This window comes from Semicossyphus pulcher, unplaced genomic scaffold (assembly GCF_022749685.1).
Source record: "Semicossyphus pulcher isolate SPU_LCO1_2020_fin unplaced genomic scaffold, fSemPul1.0.p SCAF_7, whole genome shotgun sequence".
In the NCBI taxonomy this organism is placed as follows: domain Eukaryota; kingdom Metazoa; phylum Chordata; class Actinopteri; order Labriformes; family Labridae; genus Semicossyphus; species Semicossyphus pulcher.
The window spans coordinates 12,916,154-12,930,408 of record NW_027211748.1 but is presented as its reverse complement, the minus strand read 5'-3'; positions in this window follow the sequence as shown (position 1 = coordinate 12,930,408).

The following is a 14,255-nucleotide window of genomic DNA, read 5'->3' as shown; positions in this document are numbered from 1 at the left end:
CTAATAAAAAACCTTCTTTTGTACAATGAGTATGGTGGCCAAGGAGGACAAACATGCTGCAAAGGCCTATAAGATTTTCATTAGGAGAAATGAAAAGCAAATTCAAAAACATATACAAAAGTCTGAAACAAATGCAAACAAGAACATGCCAGTGAAAAAACGTGCATTGACAGAAAACACGCTGCAAGAAAAACAAGCGATGCAAAGTAAAAAACAACAAACGCAACAGAAAAATGCTTCAAATCTAGTCATCACAACTGTAGTATTCCAGGCCTGTAGGGGGCTGGTAATTGGGCCTAGTTATGTTGAAATGTGTTGTACTGAGAATAATTCACAAAGGAGATTTGGGCCACCGGGAGGATGATGTTTTCAGGAATGCTGGGGGAGACGCACATAAACGACGAACACAGCCCCCGGAGACCAACGGAAGTCAGTATGATAACAAGGAACACGGTTGGAAGATGGTTGTTTCCGTTCCAGCTGCATTTAGCGATTTTTGGTTTCAGAATTATTAAATTTGGTGCCTGGTCTCTCTCTCTCTCTCTCTCTCTCTTTCTCTTGTTTAAAAAAAAAGGCAATTACACTTAGCGCCCCCTACTGGTCTGGAGTACTTCTGTTGTATTAACTGATAATGCAGCGTTTTGTTTTTATGTTTTTCATTTTGCATGATTTATGTATTTGCAGCATTTTAACTGTTGTTTTTTTTCATTTGCAGGACGTCTCCGTTATTGTAATTGTTTTGTATTATTGAACATGTTTTTGAATTTGCCTCGTGTCTGAATTTGCAGCCAGTTTCTCCTGAGAAAGTCTATTTGACCATTTCCCCCTCGTCAGCCAGCACATAACAGCGGTGGTCATGGTATTGAAATAACTCATATGCATCAACACAAGCAATTAGAACTGTATATTAATTCCCGTACTGTAATACTGACCTTTCAAGCTGGAACTTTGTAACAGTAACCTCCAATCAAGGTGACGTCTGTCTAACGTGGCCCTGCAGGCAGAAGTGGAATACAGGCTTAATGATGCGTTTATGATAAGTAATTTCTGACCCTCAAGGAAACAAAGTAAATTACACACTTGGGCATTAACATGTCGGCTTCTGCCCCGGCCACTATTAAACTAACATTTACATTTCTGCTCTCTGTATGTGAGAAATGAGAAGGAGGTTTTAATTGAAGGTTGATGTAACCTTTTCATGTGTAAGGTTGGGCAATCAGTCTTAATGCAGGGGGGTGCAATGCTCAGTTAACCTACTCAGGTTACATCAGGTCTAATACATCTAGCGTTTGCAATCTGCCTGCATTAGAAAAGCTAAGTAATGAAGTGAACATAGAAGCTAATTAAAAGTTGACTGTGAAGCTGTGTCAAAAGGTCAGCAGTCTGTCTTACTGTAAACTCGGCCTCACGAAATTGACCTTGTCAAGTTAGATTAGACTAGAAATACTTGTGGCAAACACAGAAACTTAAATATTAGCAACTTCTCATTGATATCGACGTGACTTTAAAAGGTGAAGTCGTAACCCATCTGTAAATTACTGCTTCCCACAGCCAGGCCTGGCAAAGTGATTAGTTTTTCTATTTTTAGATCAGTTTCCTGTGTATTTATTTCTTTATTTAATGTAGGAGGCAGACGGCAGCTCTGCCAACAGAAATACTTTGTCAGCAACTTGATTGCATTTACATGGTAGACTGAAGCCAAAGCTGGAGCAAATTAGAGAGTTAAGCCATGGGCGATGCTGAAATAACAGGCACTCCAATAAATGCTATGTGAGGAGACTTCTGAAAAATCAACACCTCGGGAATGTTTCTCACCTTGTTTGTTTCACACATCATCTTTCCACCATCTCTGCCCTTTGAATTGCTCTTACACAAGTTTTTCTCTCTCCTTAATACAGTGTAACAGGAGACGACAAAGGGATGACGAGAGCTGTCTACAACAACAGATGGTATTATTTATCACTCACATCTTCAAGGGGAAATTCCCCGGTTGGATACTTTTATACAGAAGATATTCAATTGTGATGTTCAGGGCGTCTGAGGGATTGTTTTATGGCTTGTAATTTAGAAGTATACTGTAAATACGGGACTAGAACTGCAGCCTTGGCAGCGAGGCCATAAAAACATCCTTATTTTCTGATTTGATTGATGTTCTTAATGAAACATTTCCGCTATGATGCATTTCCTCTATTAAACCTACGGCAGCTGTGAAAAAATCTCAAGGTGACCTCACCTCATTTCACATAGTTTATAACTGAGCTGTTCTCCACAATAACACAAATACACCACTGAGAAACATGCTCAGAAAAGTCTTATATTATTATGACTCTGCTTCATGTTGAACTATAACTTCACATTTTTTGTTTAAAGCTGTTCTAATCCATTTTTAGCCTCTAGGGGGCAGCTAAACAAGCAGTAAACATGACATTGACATATTGTATCTTCATTTTTAAGTCATTGTGGCTAACAGTTGCTTATTTACACATCAAGCACAGGCGAAGCAGCATTAGCATTCATTGGAGCTGTGTTTATAGCCGCCTGATGAATGCTAAGTCCAATATCCACTCTCCATTTACCTCAGTTTTGTTCTTCCCGGACTCCTGAGGGAAATACCTGGCTCTTTAGCTGCTAAGTGCTTCTTTATTTCACCAGCTAGTTGCTAACTTTTTTTCCCCTGTCATTTGGTGCTGGGCGGGTCGTCTACTGGGTTTATCAGACCTTGCTGAAAAGAGATTCCTGCTGCGACTGGAAATGAGGTGAGAGTGTTGAGGCTGAACTAAAACAGTAAAAGTGCTGGAAGTAAAACACAACAATACGCTGAAAGATGTTTAAACGCTCCATAGAGACGAGGGGAGCCACCCCCTTCACATTACACATAGTCATATTTTCAATTGTTAGTATAAGAAAATCAGTAAGTGCAGCTTTAAACATAGAAATCTGCCTATTACAGTATATATGTTAATTTCAAGCTACATATTTCACACACCTGTGGAGTAGCATAGCATAATTTACAGTAATAAAAAACTAATTTTTCTCACACTGGTGCTCTGGACAGGCCCTCATACAGCCTCTGCCTGAAAGGACAGCTCTGTCCCTTTAAGAAACCCCGCCCCTACTAGCCCGCTTTCTTCTGATTAGCCAACTTGACGAGTAGAGCCTTTGAAAAATTTCCAAAGCAGACTAAGGCCATGTCTACACATATACAGAGTTTTTTTACCTCCTTCGTTTTCAACCCCCCCGTCCACACAAGCACGGTTAAAAAAAAATTCAAACAAAAACGCAAAAACACAACAGAAACACTGTCATGAGAATGCCACACCAACAGGCGATGATATAACCGAGTCATGTAAAGAAGAAAAAGAAAATCGCAGCAAATCAAAAGTCTGACAAAATTTATTGCCAGAAGACTACCTGGCAGGCTGCAATGGCGCATCGAGGAAAGGGGACAATATATCAATATAGTGAACGAGTAACTATACATCGTCGTGACCCCCCCCCCATAAGAATGGGGCCCTACCGGAACCCCGGCAGGAACCAAAAACTTAGAGTTAACAAATAACTTAATCATAATAACGATAAGCAAATATTACCATAAATAAATTGTGCTCAAAACAAATTGAGTAAATAAACTGTTACCACGCTCCTGGGTCTCTCCAACATGGCCACTCTGCTCTACCCTTTACTCAGCAACTGCTGGCGCCTGGAGAAGCAAATTTAAGAGCTTGAAGGGAAAGCAAGAGGAGGAAGGAGGAGACCGGCAAGTTGGAAACAGAAAATCAAGAAACAAATTCAAGAGCAAAGGGTCCTAGACCAGATGAGAGCTACCAAATGTTTTAACTTTAAGAGCAAATGATTATTATTTTTTGATGCTCTGACATATGGTCATGCCAGCAATTCACTCTCTTTTTAGGCGTACAGAATGATGTTTTAGCCATTTAGCCTCTTCCTGTGGTCTCCGCAACAGTGCCTTTTGAAGCCATTGAAAACATTCAGCCTGTTCTGAAAGACAAGGTGGGAAGGTTAGCACAGGCAATGAAGGAACATCAGTCCAGACACAACTACCTGCCAAATCATTTCCCAGAATGACTGCAATACCCTCAATGGGCAGTCCGGGGCGCAAACCCATCTTAACCTCACCCCTCACCAAACCACAGTCTAGCGTCAACTTATGCAGTGGAACTGGAAAAACGTAGGTAATCTGAAAGCTTACCCTTACTACCTGTTTTCACATCTACCTGGCCACAAGACAGAGCAGAACTTGGGACAGTTCAGACAGACGCAGCCAGCGCTGAAGGTTTCACATACCCATCCCCAGTACGCTTGCTTTTAGCCCTTAAAACAGGACATTCTGCTTTCCAGTGCCCATAATCCTTACAATAGTTACATATTCCAGACTGAACTCCTGGAAGTCTTTCTGACCTAGCAGCCAGATCACCTGACCACTTTGCTGAATGAACCTTGACACCAGCATCAAAAGCCTTGGACTCAAAGTCAACCTTCTGCGTCAGGACATACTCATCTGCAAGTGCAGCAGCCTCTGCAAGTGCACAGGCCTCTGCAGCAGTTTTGACCTTGCGCTCATTTATATAGGTAGCACGGTGCTTGGCAGAGTATTTTTAAACTGTTCACAAACTACAAGATTACACAAGTCATCAAATGTTTGTACCTCTAGAGCCATACACCACTGATTAAAGTGAGTTACTAACTCCCTAGCAAACGCCATATTAGTCTGCTGACTTGACTTTTCAGACATCCTAAACCTTTGCCTGTAAGCCTCCAGCACCAACTCATATGCCTTCAACACAGCATTTTTAACCGAAGAATAACTTTGGCTTTCACTCACAGGAAGGGAACAGTAAGCTTCTTGAGCCTTGCCAGTTAACACACATTGTAATAAGAGAGTACGCTCAGAATCAGGCCACTTTCTACTGTCAGCTACAAGATCAAACAATGAAAAGAAAGTGTCCGGATCATTCTCACAGAACTTTGGGACCAAACGCAAATTGCTTGCCACATCAAACCGTGGTGACAACTCAGGAGATACGGATGAAACATTAAACATAGAGTCCGCTGTGACCCTACCATCACGAATCACCTAGTTTATACTGCTCCAACTCGAGTGTTTTAAGTTCTGTCTCATGCCTCAGTTTTTCTACAGCCTCAACCTGTTGCTGAATCCTACTGTGCTCCATCTGCAACAACACAAGTTCCTTTTGCTGCTCAAAAGTTAAACTAGAACTCAAACCAGCAACACCAGAAACAGAACCAACAGGAGGCGCAATCACTTTGAGAACTTTATGTTCTCCTTCATACGTTTATCACCAACATCCATTCTGAAGTGCTCTGCAATTTTCAAAAGCTGCTCTCGACTACAATGCTCCAAAACCTCCACTGAAGGTGCTTTCAAAAAGTCCTCAACCCCTGCCATAACAAAACCAAGATGCTTGACCAAAAGGACAAACTACTACACCGCACTACACTTACAAGCAAAAGTATGCTATGTAACCTGAGCACACAAACAGCCACATTCACATCAAAACAAAGTCAGAGCCATTCCCACTAACTGCCTAACAAAAACTAGCTAAACTCCCTCCCTAGTCTTCAGGTAGCTAATTGCGGTGGGTACTGACGCACTGATAGCCCGCTGGACGTCAAGGCAACCAGAAACTGGCAACCTGCCAGTTACCACGGATGTGCTCCCTAGACAACTGCTCTAGCCACGTTCACTACCACACTACAAATCCTCCCAAACGAGTTCCAAAGGGAAAACGTCCTTCAGCCTAACCAGGGAAGAAGCTCTGACAAAACTAAGTTCAATGTGTAATGGCTAACCTGTACTCAAAAGTTACCTAATTCACCAAAGTACACACACACTACCCAAAACAACAACCTATAGTTCCAAATCACAAAAACAACACTGACAACCTATTGGCTTAATTACTTACAGCACAAGAACATTTTCTTACAAACAGCAAACTCTGGACATGTGTACAAACACACCCAAGACAAATTTCCACTGATTACACAGTTCAAATGACAAACTCACAGGGGAAAACAGTGAGCAAAAGCACTACCCAAACTTACCAGGAACACTTCAGCAAAAAGGAAAAGCTGGACGAGCCCCATTTGTCACAGCCCAGCTCTTAGACTGCGACAAAAACGGGAGACACACGGGTACACTAATCAAAAAAGTAATTAATTTACAACATAAGTAGTGAAAACCAACAAAAACATGTAGATATGAATAATCTGTAATGTCAGTCATGTGGGGTGTGGATGTTGTAGTGTAAAAACAAAGAAGAACAAACAAAACAGCAACGCAGAGGTGTGTGGTGATAGGAGGTCTGCCCAGACTGGCTGCTGCTCTGGCTTAAATACTTGAGGCACCCCGGGCCCAGGTGTGTCCCATTCTCCTGATTAGCCTGCCACCAAGTCTGCAGTCCTGGAGACAGAGAGCAAAATCAAGTGTACCAAGTAGAGGGGCTGTGACAGTGTGAACATGTAAAAAGTCCTGTTAGCAAGGTTAGAAGCATAACAAAGGAGATAACGGCGCACAGCCTGACGTCACGGCCAAAAATGGCGTTTATCCTGTCTACACGTCTCTGGAAAAATAACCATGTACATGTAGACATGGCCTTAGCTGCTGAGTGGGCGTGTCCTTGAACTGTGCCGGGGGAAGGAAGTTCTGCTGTGTCTCGGGCAGATGCCCAAATATAGAGTTCCTCCACTTTGTGACATCACAAAGTGAAGCGTCTGGAGAAGTCTTTTTGAAAGCAAGCGTTCACAGCAGCCTGCAGACTGAGACTTTTTAAGCAGGGGATTACTCCAACATACTTTAACCTACAGATTTGAAACTTCACCACTTTTAATATGGACATCCAACATAAATAAACATAATAAATATATATATATGTCTTAGAATGTAAAACACCCTCTTTAAGTCAAGCAAAATAATCTTCTCAGAAGTGGATATAAGAATTTTCCTGCAATTGCAGTCATGTTGTAGTGTATGTTATCTTTGGCCGGACATGCCTTGTAGCCTGCAGTGCTCAGATGGATGGATAATGTCTGGTTTAAGGTCGTCTCAGTGTGCTCCGGGAATGCAAATCAGCCCATTTTGCCCACTAAAGTGTAATGATATCTCCAAAATTAAACAAGACCAAGTTCAGAAAACACCAGTGGCCCATGAAAATCTAAATCAAACAATAAAAGCCCAATTTAAATTGTGCATTTGGATCATGGCAGTGTGAACACAACAGTTGTGTGAGGCTGATTCATGTAATATCCCCTTCTCTCTGGCTCCAGAGTCCCGCTGACACAGCAGCTGTGAGCAATACGTACGCGCGTGGGCGTGTGTGTGTATGTGTGTGCACTTTAGCTCATGTCTGTGTGTGTCAGTGTGTGTGTGTCTGTGCAGGTGGTAAGAGGGAGGGACAGCAATGCCTGTGAGCTGAATAACAAATCTAGCATACTGCACACCTGAGGAGCTGTCACTGTCATAATCAGCCGTTTATAATGCACGGCAGAAGGGGGACAGGAGTCGAGAGGAGGAAACGAGGACACAGTCGGTATCAAAGCTCTGTCTGTGTTATCTCCTTTCCTTGTTATCCTCTCGATTGCTGTGTGCAGAATTGAAAGGGTGAAGGCATTCTTTTCTTTTTTTTTAATTTCTCTCGGCTCGAATATCCTTCAAGTTATTGCTTAGCTCTCTCTTATCCACTGAGTCACAGCACAGTTGTCGCATATGGCAAGCTGGAAAGCTAGCTTCGCTTTCTCTCTGTGTTATTTCTTCCTTCCTCCTTCCTCACACCCCGTCTGGCCCAGCAGGTTTGTGTCCGGACACCTCCTCCAGAGAGCTCAAGGTGACACACGGCTGCTCAGGCACAGATGAGCGGCTGTATCCCCAGGCCTCTTCACGACCGCCAATTGGCCCCCCCTCACTTCCCGTGCTAGAGTCCATGAGCAAGGGGCACAAACACCCCCCCCCCCGGAGCCTTTTGTTGTTTCAGTGCGACGCTAATCTAGGGGTTCTGCTGTGAGGGCCACAGGAGCGGCAGGTTGACTCACTTCCAGCTCACTGACACAATCATTCACTGCTTGTATTGGGAGTGCTGGGCGTGTGTGTGTGTGTGTGTGTCGCCGGAACAGTGCCTGTTAGACAGCCTGGCTGATATTTTTCTGCAGGGTCAGCAGAGACTCGGCCAAGCCAGCATCATGGAGGAGTAAATCAATGAAACCCAATTAGGCACTGGGAAAGGTGAGAGAGGAATTGAGCAGCTAAAAAAGCCCAGACTGAGACAAAAAGTGATCCTTGAGACTTTTTGTGGAAGCACCTGAGAGTAAATCAAACATTTTTGCCTCGAAGACACACACAGGAGCTTTTGTGTTTAACAGAGCACAAGCGGGATGATAAAAAACCCACAAATCAGCTCACAGCTTCACTCAGGATCCGTGGGAGTTTAAAAGTATTGTGTGGGACAGGCTTTGTGTGTCTGCGTGAGTCACGCTGGTGCATCATTCTGCTTCACTTTAATCAAATAAACCCTGCTATGACTATGAAGAGCTGTTTGTTATCACAGCCTTCATGAACAAACATTATCCGACACCTGAAATACTTCACTTCTGACGATTTCCTGCATCATACTGACCCTTTCATACGAGTCTTACTGAATTCCCCTGCGGGTGAAGAGAGCAGTCATGTGCCCGTGTGGAGGGCGAGAGTAAAGGCAATATGTCTCATGATCACCTCCTGAGCGAGCCAAATGAGGCACCCTTTGCTCTGAGCAACCTGCCACTAACATCTGCTGCTTTGGCCATGAATGCCCTTGTAAGTTGTATAAATCCTGTCCGCTTATTGGTTTGAGCCATTGTCTTTGCTGCGAGACTGAAAACCTGAAACACTTCAGATGCAAAACAATGCTTTTAAACTGCTTCATATTGTTGTTCTGCAGGTGTTTTATTTTTCATAATTATCTGATTGAGATGAAAAATGCACTATTTTTTTCCGCTTTAATGAAAGACAAACAGCATCTCAGGCATTTGATAACCTGCTGACTGCTAATGAGCTGTGTAGATGGCATTATGCACCAGATAATAATCCTGTTCATGTTGACAGGAGAAAAAATAGATACTAATACCCACAGGCAAGGGTGTTAGAATAGGTACCATAGCAATTATCAGCAATTAGGATCATATTTTAATCTCATTAAAAGACAATGTATTGCGTCAAATCGGGAATACACTGTAAAAAAATATAACATTCTGTCTATTTGAGGGTTTTTTTTATCAGCGATTATTTAATATTGCATATGTTTAATATAAACTGGCTGTATAACACTCTAAAAAAGAAGCTTATTTTAATAATATTGCATCTAAATATTCCTTTATTAACAGATTTTAGTAATCAGGCTTCTCCGCCATTTGCATGAAAGCAATCTAACATACAGCTGAACACATTAAGAAAACCAAAAAAATCTAATATTTGTTAAAGTAACCTCTAATCTTATTACCTCTATGATTGCCAAATAAGAAAACTGTCCCCCTCCCTTTCAGCCTCCACAATTAAGCTCTTGATAATGCAGCCCAGTGTGAGACAGAGGAATGTGTAAAGGGGGATCAGCGGCAGCACCGGCCCTCGTATAAATCCATCCAGGCCCCCGTGCTCAGACAGGCTGTTGGTCCACTCTTAAATCAGACAGGCCAGGCTGTCACCACCAGAGACCTTGTCTTCTTGCAGATCAATAGCGATAAGGGGAAATAAATTTCGAGCTGCAAATACTGAAGACACCAAAGAGGCACTCAGGTTGCCAGGAGCTCCATAGACATGCATACTGCACTTTAGAATGTAATGGTGGAGGACTAAAGAAGTTATCCATCACTTTGAAAATGACGGTAACCCTGCAGATGAGAATGCCGTTGAGAGGATTTCGACATATGCACGTTTTGTATTTGCTGTAATTGTTTGGTTGAATGAGGAATATGGCTGTGCATTGATTCAAAATGTGAGACCAATGATAGAAAGCTGGTGGGCTTCTTCTTAGCTTAGCATTTTCAAACCAGTTCAAAACCGCAAATAAGTCTTGAACCTTCCAACTTTTTTTATTAATTTCCACTTAGCCTTATCATTGAGTGCAGGACAAAATAGTTCCAGACCAATGTTAGAAATGAAACTTTTGATGTTGCGTTGGGCTACCAGGGCTTGGTTGAATTTAAATGGCTTCTAATTCAAATTAATAATGACATGATTTTGTAGCCAACGCTTAAAACTTGTACATGAGGTGAACTACTGCCAGGTTATTTAACATTCTACACCACCAGCAGCCATCTTGATTATATACCGCAGTCAGTTTTTGCATTAAGCCCGCCCCTGATTAGATAAACTGTTGTGATTGGCTCGACCTGAATCAAGTGGGATGGAAATCTGTCTGAGAGGGTGCTAAACGCATTTTCCTGAGGGAATAAACCACAAGCTCACAGATTTGTCTGCTTCAAAGGATGCTCACTTGTAACATATAGTGAATATAAGTGGGTGCAAGCACTTGACAGACTAACCTGTCGTGTATCGTAGATAAAGCTTTTTATTGAAGCAAAACTTTCCGGTTTCACCCTGAAAAAGTCAGATAACAACACAGCCATTTATTACTTTTCCATTAAGTGCTGAAGAGGAATAGAAAATTGTTTAGTGTCTTTTGTCTTGTGTCTTTGGAGTCAAAGCCATCTGTTAGGTTGGCTTGGCTTTATGGATAGCAGTATTGGCCTATTAGTTGGTTTCTCCACTGTAGTGTAGAACTTTTAGATGTATTGCGATGAAAGCTTGGAAAGACATTAATGGTCCTCAAACTGGGGAATTTTAAGGACACTGGTATTTCCCATTATTTTCCACCAATGGCACCATACGGTTGACATTTTAGTTTTTAAGTAAAATGTCTTTGACAACCATCAGATGGATTCATGTCCCCCTCAGCATGAACTTTCACAGTGTCGTTTCGGTTCATCCAAAACTTTAAAGCGCCACCATCAGGTCAAATGTTTGATTCGTCAAGTACTTTGGTTGGTGTTAGCTATAATTAGCAAATGTTAGCATCCAGCAGGCTAAACTAAGTTGGTGAACATGGTACACATTATACCTGCTAAACATCAGTATGTGAGCATTGTCATTGTGAGCTAATGCTAATATTAGCACTGATTTAGCTTAAAGCAAAACGGTGCCTTATAGCCTCACAGAGATGCTAGCATGACCTTGAAATGCATCATTTAAATTCCTGCTGTACATTTCTCTTTTATAGTATCATATGATACATTTGTGGTAAAATTAAAGGAACCAAAATGGCCTTTTTATCTTCTTATTTTTGAATACTTATTTTTACAGTTTCGATTTCAAGTAATGAACAAGGAACAATTTATACAATGCAAAAGACAACTATGGGAATTGGTTTGTCGGAAATAAAATAAAAGATAACAAGTGAATAGTGAATAATTGAGACAACTGCCATCTCACACATGTGCCATTACAAATCAATAGCCACACTTTTATTGCATCACTAACTAAAGATGCTTTCTTCTCTGCTCGGGCTGCTCTGGAGTTCAACACAATTTGCCTTAATCAGGCAATCAATCACTATTAGATCTGTGTGCTACGCCAGCACACAGCAGGCAGATGTGGCCCCCAGTAAAAGCTACAATCCCTAAATTGGGGCAGACACACACTTGTACGAGCCCAGTGACTCGGTAGACGCTGCCAGAGCTGCTGCCAGAGCTCGCAAAGCAGCATTTTTCCTTTATTTGTCGACAAGGGGGTGGCACCAAGCTGCTTTACTGACATGTCTTTTCACTAGAAATTACAGAGAATGCGCTCAGCGGAAATGTTCCAGCTTGTCTCTGTCACTGTTTGTCACTTTGCAAGAAAAACAATATAATCAGATCCTTTTAAAGGTTACAACTTTTCAGTTAAGTAATCGTGCGATATTACGCCCGTCATGCACATTTATAGACGATGACATGGCGTGACTTTCCTATAGATTATGATAAAAGCCAGAAACCAGACGATGAGTGACACCTGCATAATGTAGTATTCACACCAAACATATATGCTGTACTTGCTCCTCTCTAGTTGGCTCCATTGTTCAAACGGCATAAAAGATTAAATGAGTCGATTTTGCACAAGAGGAGAATAATCAGAGCATCACTGTGGTCCTTGGAGAAGCTTTATTGAATGCATAACAATGAAGTTTGATTGGAATTGATAATGGCTTTGAGGACTGGGTTGCTCCTTTCCAATCGCTAATTTGTTCCAAAGCAACCTTCGACATTGGATTGGATTGCCAATGACGGGATAATAAGCCAAGAGTTGAAAAGGGCTGAAATATGTGTGTTTATAGGAAAGGGTACTTTGTCCCTTTAAATACTGAGGCTTAGTGTCATTTCAAAATAAAATGCAACTGTGCCAATGTTAATTTACATAAGCAGCTATAAATCCAAAAGACAGAGGCTGTATACATGTATGTCACTGAATATATAATTATCTATATTTGTCTTTCAGTTAATGTGACGGAGCTCTAAATTACAGAACATGAGAGCAGAGGCTGGACTGTGTGATATTCCCGCTCCAACACAGAGTCAGCAGGAGGAATTGCCGCAGATGTGAAAGTGCTGCTGACCTCGTCCATTTTTCTTCCCGTGCCATCAAGGCCACCGTGCTGCAATGCTCCACGCTGCATCCAATTGTGCAGAGTAAAAGGTGTGGAATCAAGGGCTCCTCTAGGCCACCAGCCCCTCGGACACCTGCGTTTATGAGAGTCAACCGCAGTGTCAGCACCACGAGCAACATGCATCGTACAGCTGCCTCGCACACAGGCCTGCAACACAATGTTATCTGTCTGCTCACAGACAGCACAGGCAGGAGAGTGTGTTCACCACAGACTCCACAGCGACCTTGATGCTAAATTTCACCTTTGATTGCACATTTTAGACCAAGCCTTATGCAGGTGTGTGCCCGCACACAGCGCTCTCAGGGGGTCTCGGATTGGTCTTATGAATCATGCAACATGATATTGTTTGATTGAATGCACCAAGTCCAAATTGGATTTCCACCAACGCCTCCTCCCCTCCCTGCCCAGACAAGTACTGATGAAAGATAACCGCCTCTGCATTAATCAAAGAGATGGGGCATTTTGATCCCACTCTCAATTAGATTAGATTACATGAATTTAACAATTTGTACAAAATGTGATATCAATTATCAACAGGTTATTCACTTTGATCTCTTGCCCGATTCTGTCAAAGCAAACAAAAGAAGTGTGCATTGTATCTGACTGCCTGTGGTAGAAACAGGATTTTGTTATGTTATAATAGCTGTTGGAAAAGCTGGCTGTGGCAAAGCAGCAGGGGCACTTCCAAGCGGTGTCATGGGCACCTTCTGAAATCTGATTGGCCACCTGAGATGCTACCCCGATTAGAGGCGGGACTTAAATTCAAACCAACTTATCAGGCTTTGTTGTATCAGGCTGCTTGTAGCCCTTGAGACATTTCAATGTAGCATTTTTCTTTTGTAGATGTTTCATCCAGTGACTTTTAGAAAAACATCTACTTTAACTTCTGTTATTTTTTAAACAAAAAAACAATACACGGGAATGTAGCAACTGTATGATAAGACAGGGTATATACATGCTATTTGGACACGCGTGTGTGCGCAAACATACTTCTTGCCAACCCTGCATAAGTCACTGCCCGGGTTGGGCTACCCGAGTCCAAAAATTCTAGACACACCCCTGTTAACCATGAGCACACCAGTGTGTCTTTAATGGGCTAAGAATGTCATCTTAATTTGGTTGCCCTTTCTTTCTTCTTTTGATTGCTTTCATTCCCCCAAAAGAGAACCCTAATTATTTCAAAACATGGATGATCAGGCGTGCTAATCAATGACAAGAGTGTGAAGTGACATGAGTCACTTGTTATGAGCAGCAAGCACTTTCAAGACTATTCAGTCCCCTCTTCCTCTGTGTGTGTGTTGTCTGTAAACGGGATGTGATGGTGCTCACTGTTTGTTTAGGATTACAGCACACTCTCAAGAGCGGATGGTTTGATTTATAGGAGGAGGGATGCAGCATCACTCCCATCAAATACTCACATGCACCTGAAAACACCAATAAGTTGAAAAACAACAGATTGCCCAGGAGGAGGTGAACCAGGAGTCATCGTTTCTTTATTATTGGGAGATAAAATACGTATTTTTCTCGCCTGCTGAACTGAAATATCTC